Here is a 14,240-nt window from a genome sequence, read left to right as displayed (position 1 = left end):
TGTTTATTTGGCTTATGATCTCTCTTTTTAGTTTTTACATAACTATAGTTTAAATGCTTTTATAATCTAAATTGAAAAATCTTTTCTAAATAAAGTTTAAAACAATATATCATATGTTTCAAATGAAATCTTTTAATTGATATTTTGAAAAGTTTAACTTGATCATTTTTAAAATTTAAGTTACTTTTAGGTTATGATAAAATATAAGGTGAGTAACAACTGCTCATAATTTTGTATGTGCTAATTTTGTATATTGTGTATGTGCTAATTTTGTATTACTTTTTTTAGATCTTATTCAGTTTTATATTTTCCAAATATACTTTTCGTTTATTTTTAATGTTTACAATGTACACAAAATATGTTTTATACTAATTTTATAATATAATTTTTAATTAATATTTTATGTATAACCCACGCATCGCGTGGGCAACTTTCTAGTAACATGATAGGAAGAATATCTTATTATGTCGGTCGACCAACACGGGCATCCCAACGGGTAGCTCAAACTGGTTTATTTAATTTTAAACACACCAGTATAAACACCTTTACTTAGCCAAGTGTTTCTTTCATAGTGGTGGAAATAAACATAAATATGCTAGTTAAGATGTCTTTTCTTATCCAAGCGGATATTTTAGCTGGCGGTTTAAATTATTCTATTAATATATATGCATATGGCATCATACAATTGCTAAAACAACGTATAGTGACAAGAAAATAAAAGTAAAAACAAACAAAAGATAAAAACTCCCTACGCTTATGTTTTCATTGTCCACAAGCAAACCTACAACGAATGGTTTGAGAAAGAAGTTTGAAAATAGGGATTCGTTCTGTCAGTTATCTAATCGGTGGAAACCAATTAGTCAGAACGGCTCGAACCAACTCGAGCTCTCTATCGGGCAGTTCATATGGAAGGCTAATAGGCTAATTGGTCTATTGATTTGTTGATTGAGACCAACCCGAGCAACCAGTCAAAGATAACTGATATCCCAACCGATCGTTCGGTTCAATATGAGTCAAATTAAAGGTTGACCTACCTTGTTTTGAATCAATTGATCGTTTAAGATGTCGGTTATTTTTGATGGATCTCTCGGTTTTGTCTCAACCAAATTAATCTACTAGTTGGTCAGATCAACTGAACGATTGGCTTTGTCAATCGACAGATTGGCTTTGTTAATTGACAAATTGAAAGAATCAACCGACAGACATTCAATCGACCGATTAAAGTGTCGATTGATCTCGATCTGTGCGATGGACGGTTGAGTCTACTTTTTCCGGTTTTGATCCAACTCTTCTTAAGAAAGACGTTTATCTTCGAAGTCTAGAGACTTTGAAGAACTTGCATTAAACTCTTTTCAACATTTAGCTTTTAGACGTTTTGGACGTACCGGTTAGTTCTTTTGCGAGATCCTCGAGCTGGTTATGTTGGTTGAGTGATTTTTTGTGCTTGTCCATGCGTTTCTGTTTCTTCATTCATGTCCATCACCATCTCCATGTGTTCATTTTCAGCATTTAGAATTGCAACTCTTTCTAGTGACTGAAAATCCATACTGAAACAGTTAAACATCATAACTGATATTTAGCATATTGAAAGCTGAAATATTTAGTCGATGAAATAAAATAGCAAATAAGGTATCCAAGAGACAAGAATAATGGAGACGTGTATCAAATCAGGTAGTCACAAGTACTAAACAAAAGACATTCATGTATGCGTGTTTTGTTGTGTTGGTTAAAGTGAAGTAACCGTTGTATACAGATCCGTGTGGGACGAAGTAGGCATGGGAATTGTAAAACAGAGTAAAGAACAGCGCAAGAATTGCTTGACAGAGATTAATAAGTTCACGAGACATTGAATAAAAAGTTTCTTTAAATAACAAAAGGTTGTTAAATCAACTCTATGTTCTGCACACCAAAGCCTTCTAAAAGCCAATGTAGAGTTAACGTTCGGTACTTAGAGTTAACTTAAGGACTAACGTTACCAAAAGTTTCAGCCTAGCTCTAAAATTTATCAAAAGAAAAGCACCCTAGAGTCAAATAACAACCTTTACAAGGATCAAGTCATATGTAATTAAAAGCAGTCTTATTCCAAGGCAAAATCTATAAAACTGTCTAAATCAAAGTCGGTCAAAACTCTCTCAAACACCAACTACAAGTTTCTGGCAAAATGGAACAACTCTTTTTTCTTCTCTAAATACACTTTTGGATGACAAGAAGTTGTCTGAATCAAAAAACACACCAAACCAAAACTAAAACTAAATCCTTCAAGACACTGGCAAATCAAGAATTTCAATTATTGCAGAAGTTTCCTACTCATCTAGGACATATCACCATTAAGAATCTTTGTTGGTTTGTTAGCTCAAATTCTTGAGTTCTAGTGGTTCCTATGAAAACAACACCAGAATGTTATACCATAACAAATCATTTCTTTTTTGACTTGTTTCTTAGAAACAACAAAAAAACTTTATCTTAGAAATAGTAGTCCTGTAGACAATCAAAGAAGCTAAAGCGTAAAGGCATTGAACCTGCAAACTGTACTTCTATCTAACTGTGCAAGTTGCATGTGAACAGAGAAGATTTCTCACTGGAATCTAACACTTAGATAAGCTCAAGCTTCTAGTGATAATATCAAAGTCTAATATGCGCTATAGGTTCTCGCTCTCTACTGTTCCCATGCCACAATGCTTAATACCTCCTAAGATTTGTACATGGCTTACATCTAATCAAATATTTATATGTTCGATTGCTGCACACGACTTCCTATGTTTACATGACAAAGATGGCATTACGACAAATCTGACAAGATCTCTCACACATAAGCTTTTCTAAGAATCAGATATAAACTACACAGAAAAAAATTCATATCAATCATTTTAAACAAGTCAAAGAAGACAATGCTCAATCAGTAGTGTGAACACCATATATATAGTAAACACACTCAACTATAAGACCTTCCAGATCAAAATTTAGTTGTCACATAGTTTACCTACACGGCAACACTAAAATGAAAACACACAATAACAATTATACCACAAACCTTGAATGTTACAATGCAGCTTTCATATATTCATAGTTTACAAGTTAAATGAATAATGTTACACAAAGAATCATAATTTATAATTTAAATGACTATGTTTCTCACCACCTTATTAGTCCTTTGTAGAACTTTTACAAACTAAACTAAACCCAAAACAATTAGTATCACAAGCTAAACAAAAAACCATTAAACGTAGCAATCTGCTCGATCTATATGATACTAGCACAAACATTAGAGACAGAGTCATAAGACTAAAATGAGTTAAGACAAAACTTTATACATGAAACAACATCTAAGATTTCATCCAACTTTGGCTGAATCCTAACAACCAAGGTCAAAATATAACAAGAATAGCAACAAGTAATCATAAAACTATTAAAGTAACATGAAAAAAGAGACCAGAATATTTACAAAGTTAAGAGAACTAATGTACATGTTAATCAGTTTCAACAATAAGTAATGGTTAATTCTATATATACATTTATGATAATCCATCATCAATCACATAAAACAATGTAAGAGGAAACAAAAATAACCATTTAAAAAAAATATGTCATCATTGAGAACTCTCAACAAACAAAGGCATAAGTTTATAACAAGAGACAGAGAAGGGCACACAATATATTTCCAGAGAGAAGAGAACTGAGACGAACAACGAGGTCTAGTCATCTAAAGACATTACACTAACAAATACTTTTACTCTGACCAATTCACTCTCCTTAGAACTTTGACGAACAACACAAGATAAAAAATACTATTAGTATAGCAAACCAAAAACCGTTATAATCTACCAATTTGCTCTACTCGATAGGAGCACAAACAATGGACACAAAGTCATAAGACTCAGAAAATGAGTAAATGCAAACTATACATGATGATAATCGTAACAGGAATAATAACATGATTTCATTCAAAAGGAAAAGGACATTGAGACAGATAAGTTTGATTACCTCGAGACCATGCATTTTTCAGCTTGATGAATATGAGCATGGGGAATTTATGAAATCTGGGCAGTCTCACTTCCATTACACCAGTCTCACTTTCGTTGTACCATCAGGAACATAGTCATTCAGCTCCAATTAACCAGCCTGATAAAGAACATTAAGTGCAAATTCAGATTACAAACCAAACTCAAGCTAACATGTCCCAAATCAAAAGCATGATTTAAGCTTTTTAAGGAATGGTTAAAACTATTGGTAATGAGATTCACCTCATTAGCTCCAAACTCCACAGAAGAAGTCTCTGGTTTTGTAGAAAGTTCAAGCTGATATGTCCACAGATTGAGCATACGCTTGCAGTTTTCACAAATCGAGATCTTTCCTTGAAAAATCAATTAATACGAAGCAGCAATTACAAGTAATTAAAGTTCATACCTATTGAATATCCCATGTCATAAAAGGGAGAATCCTCGAGAATCTGATACATGATAAGTTTAAACATCCCCACCAAGATACTGTAGCGAAGTCTACACCTTTCAGAACAGTTCCTGGAGTTACCTTTTCTGCCACATGTCTCTGACGTTAAACTCCTTCACAGACATAGTTGGAGTTACACAGGCTCTACCTTGAATGATCCGTTGCTCTGATTTCAGGAACTGAAACTGCATCAAAGGGAAGTCACAAAAAAGATAAAGAAACAAAGTCGACACACAGTGTAATCTATTGAAGACTAAATATTTTAGACAGAGAGATTTACAAGCACCGCAAATCAAAACCATAGATCTGAAACACGCCCAAATCGGCGATGTAAAAAAACAAAGAGAATCAATCAATAAACGATGAAACTTAGAGAATCAGTAATCAAAAACCCTAGAATTGAGAAAGCAATCCCTAATTCTAACACTTCGCTTCCACAGATCAGAGAATCAGTAATCCCTAGATTATGTTTCTTATGAAATCCACGAATTTGAAATCAATTTCACAGAGAAGAATCTAAATCTAATTAACAAGAGAGCAAAGAAACCTACCGATTCAAGCCAGAACTCGTCCTTCGTCCTCCGATAATGAAATCGAACCATCGCGATCGATAAGAACTCATAAGTATAGTCAATCATCATCATCACCACAACACTACCAACTGATTCCTCCATTGTTGCTTCCATACTTAATCAATTAAGCCATAGAACTAGAGCCAACGAGAGAGAGAATGAGAATGAAATTAGGGTTTCGATTCAACGGTTCCTTCCATGAAGAGAGAGCGTTGTGTTGTTTATTTGAAAATCGGAATAAATAAGGAAAATATCACTAACGGTCATAAAATTGTTTGGGCTTCAATGAAGTGGGCGGTTTAACACGGTCCAAAGATATGTTTAAGTCCGGTTCATCTTTTAAATTAATTCAAATTTAAAATTTTCGTAAATATAGAAAAATACTTAGTAGGTATTTTGTTTCTCCATATTTTACGAGTAAAAAATACACAAAAATCTGATATACCATAAAATTAGTGAATAATAAAATAATAACTGATTTAGATACACCAGATGATACATAATACAAAAAAAATAAAAATTAAAGGTTCAATGTATTTTTAAAAATATAGAATTCTATAACACTTTATGCATTTAAATCAATTAAAAAAATGGGGATTGTCATAAATACCACTAAAATGAGTATTTTTAAAAAAATATTTTTAAAAGTTTTATTTTCAAAAATACTTCAAAAATATATTTTTTTAAATATCACAAAACTAATATTACTTTTTAACATTCAAAACTAATTTCTAAACTCTAAATTCTAAATTCTAAATTCTAAATTCTAAACCCTACCCAAAACATTGTTTGTGTGTTGTAAATATGTAATATATTTTATATGGTTTTGTAATAAATGTGAATGGCAGTTTAGCAAAAGTCAACAGAGAAATACAGATTTATACTTAATTTGCTTCCAAGGAAATGCATGAAACTATCTTTCGTTGACTTGTCTTCCAAGAAACAGGAGAATGGCCAAGATGTATATAATTCACACGACAAGAGACCTGCTAGTCACTGTACCGTTTGGAAAAATAAGAATAGTTATTATGTTTAGCATATACGTTAATTAATGGACCTATTTCTATTTTTTGAATTTAATTAAGCTAACATGTTATTTTGTTAAATTTAATTATTGCGCTGTACTTGAAATTACTACTATTTTGATAAGATCTTTTTGTTCCTTTTAAAGAGATCTGCATAAACTATTATCATAACACATCTCAAAACCACAAAAACTAAGTAAATCAAAAGGATACATGACGATTCCAAGCTTGCCTTATTTATTTTTCTTGGTTTCCTACGTTCTACAAACTCTTGCATCTCCAACATTCCACTATTGCCGCAATGATCAAAGAGATGCTCTTCTGGAGTTCAAACACGAGTTCCCCCGGTAAATGAATCCTACTCAAATTCTAATGCCATGAGTTCTTGGAACAAGACCAGTGATTGCTGTTCTTGGGAGGGTGTCAAATGTGATGCTAGATCTGGCGAGGTGATTTCGCTTTACCTTGATAACGTCTTTCTCAATAACACTTTGAAGCCAAATAGTGGTCTTTCTTCATTAGGAAACCTTTCTCATCTTACATATCTTGAATTTTCCTATAATGAATTAGTAGGTCAAGTTCCAACTTCAGTCGGAAACTTGACCCAACTAACCTCCTTGAACCTAGCCAGAAACAACTTAAGTGGCAGTATTCCTATTTCATTTTCCAATCTAACAAATTGGTTACTCTTCACCTCGATAATAATTACTTTGAATCCAAGCTCCCAACTGACATGAGTAGACTCCAAAACTTGGAGGTTATTTTTGTGTCTGGTAACTCATTTTCTGGGCCTTTCCCTACATCCTTGCTCACGATTCCCTCGTTACAAGTGGTTGGTATTATGAGAAACCAATTTAACGGATCCTTAGAGTTTAGGAATACATCTTCATCATCTAGGCTTCTTGGTCTATTCATTGCTTATAACAATTTCGATGGCCCAATCCCTGAATCTATATCTAAATTTAAAAATCTCGTTACAGTAGATTTTAATTTCAACAATTTCATTGGATCAATCCCCACATCTATATCACAGTTAGTCAAGCTCTCTTATCTTGTTCTTTCCAACAATAAGTTGGACGGCAAAGTACCGGGTTGCTTATCGAGATTGGCAGTGTTGAAGGTAAGATTCCTCGAGATCTTGGTGTCTTCTCTTTTCTATCAACGATGAACTTCTCCCACAACAATCTCGAAGGTCCAATACCACGAGGCACACAGTTTCAAAGCCAAAACTGTTCTTCATTCATGGACAACCCCAAACTCTACAGTCTAGATGAAATCTGTGGAAACCCGCATGTCCCAAATCTTACACCACAAGAACCAGAGGAGTTGTCGGAGTCTAAAGAAGAAGTGCTTCACTGGATAGCAGCGGCAATAGCATATGGGCCTGGTTTTTTCTGTGGATTGGTGTTTGGACATATCTTTGTTTCACACCAGAATGAGTGGTTCATGGAGAAGTTCGGTAGAAACAAGACCAAAGCAGTCATCAGAAGTGCTCGTTGAACATTTTTGCTTGTCCTTATCCTAATTATGAGCTTTTGTGAAGTTTGTAAGAATTTGCCATCAACGTTCTCTAATAACGCGTTTATGTTTTGTAATTTCCTATTTATGGTTTTGTAATAAACGTTTTTGACGGATGTGTCAAGAATCTTCGATACGCACGAAGACTTCCCTAGTCTCCCAATTTGTGTTCCATTCACATTTCCCAAACTATCTTTCTTCTCGCATGTACAAGTTACTCATGCTTCCCTTATTTCCCATTTGATGTGATTATTTTCATCCGTGAAAATTTACAAATTACAACTTGAGAATATAAGGGAGGTATATTTTTTTAGTGATTAGGGTTTATTTTGATATATTGTATAGTATAGTGAACGATTTTGATTGTGAAATTCCATAAAAGCTCATATATACGCCTTAAGAATTAATGTACGATATTGTATACTAATTTTCAGAAATATTTTAGGGTAACTACAAGAAAATATCGTTATATACGTACGGTGTCTAAAATTTCAAAATCATTTAATCCAAAATTTCAGCAAATATGAGTTATTACAAATTTCAGAACAATTGAGAAGCTAAAGAAAAAGATTTAAAAGAACTTTTTATAAAGTCTTTTTTTTTTTTTTTTTTTTTGCATTTCAATATTGACTCTTTATGCACATCAATAATAGTGTCTATAAAGAATAATTTTTTTTTTTAGATGTAGCATCAAATTTAAACCGTGTTCCCATCGCGGGTTTGCTATAGACCATCCATTTTCATTGCAAGCTTCATTGACTTTTGCTTTCAACGGCAGTCTTAAACTTCTCGGTCCAGTGCTTCCCAAATATTTGATAAGAGGGCCATAAGGAGTACACTTATCAAACCAGAAACTAGCAAGCTCCCCATTTCCAATCCTGCATTCAATAAACGACTCAGCCAACGATCTAAGCCTTAGAAGACAACGCCAGTTCCAAGAATCAGTTGGCTTTTCTTTTTGTTGCCAAAACAACTGAGAGTTGTTGCAGTGGTGGTGTTTATGCCAAGCCACCCAAAGGGAAAAATTAAACTGTCTATCAATAATAGTGTCTTGTTTTATAATTAACGTCCACCACATAAAAAAGCTTTCTAGGGTTTTAGGTTCGTCAAGCTTTTATTAGTCTACCCACATACACGTTTATTTTATATAAGTTGGGTTTGACCTTCATCTTCTTTTGTTGTTGTTGTATTTTAGTACTGCCTTTTGCCTTCTTTCTAATTGTTAGAATTTCTATTGAATATTCCGGAAAAAAACTATCACCAATGAATATCTTATAGTATACTCTAGATCGACCTTCATGGTTCTAAATGAAATTGTCACTTTCGATATATATATATACATTTGGAGTAGTTATATCAGTTAATTACTATACATTTCCAAAGCTAATAAAACCCCGTTGTGTCAGTTAATTACTAATGGGAAATGGTACGCATGTCGTCACAACCTTGGCAAACGTACAAGACCCGTATTTACAGAAACGCCACTACATCTTTGGAAGTTTGGCACACATCACAACCATAGCAATCAGCAAACAAACAAATTTTTGTTACCCAATAAGCTTAAGGAACTGTGAATAATTTTATTTTGAATAGAATCTGAGCTTTCTCTACATATGGAGACAAGTTTAAATACAGTAATTTAAGAATATAATGACACTTTAAAGAATTTTACATGTTGAATATTCATTACAATTCTAGGAAAAATTTGGTAGATTGCAACAAGCTTGTTCTTTAAATGAAAAATGACGCAATAGTTACTTATGATATATATAGTAGTACGTGAAATTTCATAAGAAATTTTCTTGGGGATGTAAATTGAGAAATATGTCCTTTTCATAACACTAAATTAAAGATCGTGATTCGTGTTACACTAAAAGTATTTTTGTTCACACATGCAAGAAGTTGTTTCCTTGAATAATTTTTGTTCACACATGCAAGAAGTTGTTTTACATGTAGCTCAATTCAATTTAGAAAAATAAACGTTTTTAAGATCTCTGTTGATAGATAACAACGTTTCATCCAACAGTTCACGTTTCACACATAAGATGAGACTAATATACATGTAGAAAATTCCATCTACGGTATATGAAAAGAAAGTTTAAATGAGACATTTAGTCGAACACATATATATGATCTACAAGCCTGACTACAACATATATTAAACTTAATCAATTCTATCAAAAACTAGTGAATCTATTAATTTGACAATACTACAAAAGCTAACTACTGCAGTTTATATATAATCATCTCACAAACCAAGTCAAAACCCTAAACGTAACTCCTTATCAAGAATTTTGTATGTTTTTTTTGGTTATTTTGTTGTAATCCACACGAAATTATATTAAAGAGAATGAGTTATGAGGTGGAAGACCTACGAGTTGACCCAAAGTGAATAGAGCTCCACAATTAATTTTTCTTTTTCTTTCTTTTTAAAGAGAGTTGCAGAACCCATCACAAACTAAAAATAAGTAATAATGATTCCATGCCAATTTTATCGCTTTTCTGGTATTGTTGTTACATTGTATTTCTTCTTCTTTGATTTTGTCGTTCTACACACTCTTGCTTCTCCTACCATCCATCTTTGCCGCCATGACCAACGAGATGCTCTTCTGGAGTTCAAACACGAGTTTCCGGGAGCAGATATGACGTCAACTTGGGGTAGTGATTACGATATGAGTTCATGGAACAAGAGTAGTGATTGCTGTTCTTGGGGGGCTGTCAAGTGCGATGCTGAATCTGGCCAGGTGATTTCACTTGAACTTTATAGCGTCGCTCTCAACAACTCTTTGAAATCAAATAGTGGTCTTTTCAAACTCCCATATCTTCAAAGGCTATCCATTTTAAAGTGCAATCTCTACGGAGAGATTCCTTCTTCATTTGGGAATTTGACCAAACTAAGACACCTCATACTTTACGAAAACAAGTTAAGTGGCAAATTTTCTGTTTTATTTGCCAATTTTACGCAATTGTTCACACTCGATCTCAGTTTTAACTACTTTGAACCCGAGCCTCTACCCAACATGAGTCGATTCCACAGCTTGGAGTTTTTTGATGTGAGCAAAAACTCATTTTTCGGGTCTTTTCCTACATCTTTGTTCACGATTTCTTCGTTAGAGTGGGTTTATCTGGAGGGAAATAACTTCACGGGACCCATAGATTTTGGGAACGTATCTTTATTTTCTATGCTTCAGATTCTGAGCCTTGGGGATAACAGTTTCAATGGCCCAATCCCAGAATCCATATCTAAATTTCTCAATCTCGAGGGGTTATATCTTTATAACAACTCATTTTCAGGGGCTTTCCCTACACCTTTATTCAAGATTCCTTCGTTACAAGGCGTTGATTTGGCGAGAAACCAATTCGAGGGAACTATTGATTTTGGGAATTCATTGTCATCGTCCAACCTTAGTTTTCTAGACCTTGCTCATAACAAATTTCAAGGCCCAATCCCTGACCCCATGTCCAAATTTCTCAAACTCACAGTGTTAGATCTTTCCAACAATAAGTTGGAAGGTAAAGTTCCATGTTGCTTACTGAGACTGAAATCGCTGAAACTTTCTCACAACTCGTTTAGTAGTTTTGGAAAATCATCACAAGTTTTGATGGAAGCAGAAATGCGTGACTTGCGTCTTGATTCGAATTCATTCCACGGACCATTTCCCCGTTGGATCTGCAGGCTTAGATCGCTAAAGCTCTTAGATTTGTCCAACAATAGCTTCAACGGCTCAGTTCCTCCATGTGTAAGGAGTCTTGCTGAATCACTTAAAGTGCTTAACCTACGAAACAACAATTTCAGTGGGATTTTTCCAGATGTGTTTGTCAATGCTACTAGTTTAATGGAACTTGATGTTAGCCGCAATCAGTTGGAAGGAGAACTCCCTGAATCCTTAATCAATTGCACAGACATGGAACTATTGAAAGTGGAAGGAAACAAATTCAAGGACAAGTTTCCATCTTGGTTGGGTTCTCTACGGTTACAGATTCTCATCCTCAGATCAAACCAATTCTATGGGCCATTAATATTCACTGAGTTTCAAACGTTAAAAGTCATTGATGTCTCACATAATGACTTCAGTGGAACCTTACCCACTTTCTATCTTTCCAATTGGTTTGAAATGAGTAAGATGACTACGTTAAGCCTTTACCCATACATGGATTTTTACCCAAGTATGATGGATTTTCCCACGTATATATTTTTCCCATACGGTTCTAGTTCTTACAGTAGTTCAATGGAAATGGTGCACAAAGGTGTAGATACAGAGTTTGAGAAGATCCGTGAAGACTATACAGCCATTGATTTTTCAAGCAACAATTTTTTTGGAAAGATCCCTGAATCCATTGGATTGCTGAAAGGATTACGTTATCTCAACTTGTCGAATAATGCTTTCACAAGCAATATACCTCAATCATTGGCAAATTTGACATTTCTCGAGTCATTAGATTTATCCCAGAATCATTTGTCAGGTCAAATCCCACGAGATCTTGGTGAGCTCTCCTTTTTGTCAACCATGAACTTCGCCCACAACAATCTTGAAGGTCCAATACCACAAGGTACACAGTTTCAACGCCAAAATTGTTCTTCATTCATGGACAATCCTGGACTCTCCAATCTCGAGGACGTCTGTGGAAAACCTCATATCTCGAATGTTACACCACAAGAACCTGCAGTGGAAATATTAGAACCTGAGGAACCAATGATTAATTGGATAGCAGCGGCAATAGCATATGGACCTGGTGTTTTCTGGGGATTGGTGATTGGGCATATTCTCATTTCACACAAGTACGAGTGGTTCATGGCAAAATTTCGTAGAAACAAGTTTAGAGTTGTCGTCATCAGAAGCGTTCGTTGAACACTTCCTCTTGTCATCTCTCTAAGCATTTGTCATGCTTATGTATGTGTTTGTATCACGACGTGTTCTCTGAAAACTTATTTTCTGTTGTAATGTCCTAATTTATGGTTTTGTAATAAACTTTTTTGGTGGCTGTTTGTAACTCCTTATCCCACACTTGTTCTGTTATGTATCAGTTTTTACTTCCTCTTTATTTTGAAAAAAATGGTAATTTTTTCTTTATGTTTTCCAAGGATTCAATTTCAGAACTATGTGTTTCATGTTTGTAATAAGTTATTACCGGCAAACTTAGCAACAAACAAACACATACTTATACCTTGAGAATGTAAAAGACTACTTGACAGTTCCATCTAAACTGTAGTGACACTGCACTTATACTGATAAATTATAACTAAGCAAGGACGATTTTTCTGGGAATGTGGCTATGTTTGATGACAGAGTAAAATTTAGGCAGAATTTATGAATATCATAATATAGCAATAGCAATGAAGGAGAGATTGTGAGAGTGTCATGAGAGATCTAAATCAACAAGAGAAACGCCTATAACTAAATGATCTCACTCACCTTATAAGACATTGATCAATATCCAATATACATGTTTTCCACGGAAGAGCAGCATGAAACCGTAAGCTGTAAAACCAGTTTGGTATAGGTAAGAGAACTCTGAGAGGGCGAGCCATCACCCAATCCACATTCACACTGGCCCAGAATGCCTTGGGGTGGGATTATTCTTCAAATACCGCACCATCCACAATGCAACATCCCAACGAGCAAGCTTCAAAGTAAGCTAGCACAAACTAAAATAATATGGCCATGTTCCTTTTACTAAAAGCTGCGATAGCGGCATCAACGGAGTTAAACGACGTGTCATAAACAATAGCCACTAATAAAGCGACAACACAACTTGAAAATAACAGCTTTAAATGAGTCGCCAGAGGTAGCAGATGAGTTGGAACGACATCACATGAGTCGCTGCAATTAACAGCGATACCCATAATATTCAACAGCGTTCATTTTGTGCAACTACCGCGGTGTTTTCTTCTCACCGCCGAACTATTTTTACTCTTAACTGTCAGCAGCGTCAAGTAAAAGAACATGCCCTATATGTTTTTTGAAAACAAACTTAAATAGATCAAAGATTCAGACATCCCCGATGGGGTGGTCAAAAGACAGCAGAGAAGCTTTGCCAAGGCATCTGCCTGAAGGTTTTACGAACATAATGAAAGGAAATAGGGTCGTAAAACACCCATCCCTCTAGCTGCTTCAATACTAGCAAGCAGAGCGAGTGTCTCTGCTACCAAAGCAGAGGACACATAGGGTCGTGAGAAAGCTCCTTGGAGCTTAACATCGAGTGAGGGTCCTGCAGAAGCCAGCCCATACCACCCTGATGAGAGGAAGCCAGCCAAGAGCCACCGGAATTACAAGTCCAGGCCTTCTTGAGTGACGATTCTTTGCAGTTCTCGCTTCTGTCGCCAAGTGCCAAGAGCGGGCTACTTTGATTGCTTTAAGGACCGTTGCTGCAGCAAGGGTCTCTTTACCTTTGAAGACTAAAAGGAAGAACATGCCCTATATATAGAAAAATATATAAACACAAACTCATTTCACATAATATATTTCGAGAGAGACAAAGAAACAAAGGAACTAACTTAGCAAAAAGGAATTCACAGTGGAACAATTTCCATATGTGTGCTGCACACAACTTTCTCTGTTTAAATGAAAAAGATGGCATCATGGCAAACCTGACAAGATTTATCAGACATAAGCTTCTCTAAGAATCATATATAAACTACACATACATTGTACCAATTATAAAAGAAGTCAGAGAAGAC

General features: G+C 34.9%; 2 pseudogenes; both read left to right on the top strand.

Annotated features, from left to right (window-relative positions):
* The first annotated feature begins 6,256 nt into the window (after positions 1–6,256).
* Positions 6,257–7,211, top strand: LOC17888671 (annotated as a pseudogene).
* A 2,898-nt stretch (positions 7,212–10,109) lies between these two features.
* On the top strand, positions 10,110–12,412 carry LOC17890178 (annotated as a pseudogene).
* Positions 12,413–14,240: the final 1,828 nt, after the last annotated feature.

This window comes from Capsella rubella, unplaced genomic scaffold (assembly GCF_000375325.1).
Source record: "Capsella rubella cultivar Monte Gargano unplaced genomic scaffold, Caprub1_0 scaffold_4, whole genome shotgun sequence".
Classification (NCBI taxonomy): domain Eukaryota; kingdom Viridiplantae; phylum Streptophyta; class Magnoliopsida; order Brassicales; family Brassicaceae; genus Capsella; species Capsella rubella.
Note: the sequence above shows the minus strand (reverse complement) of the source record. Positions and strands in the feature narration are given on the sequence as shown.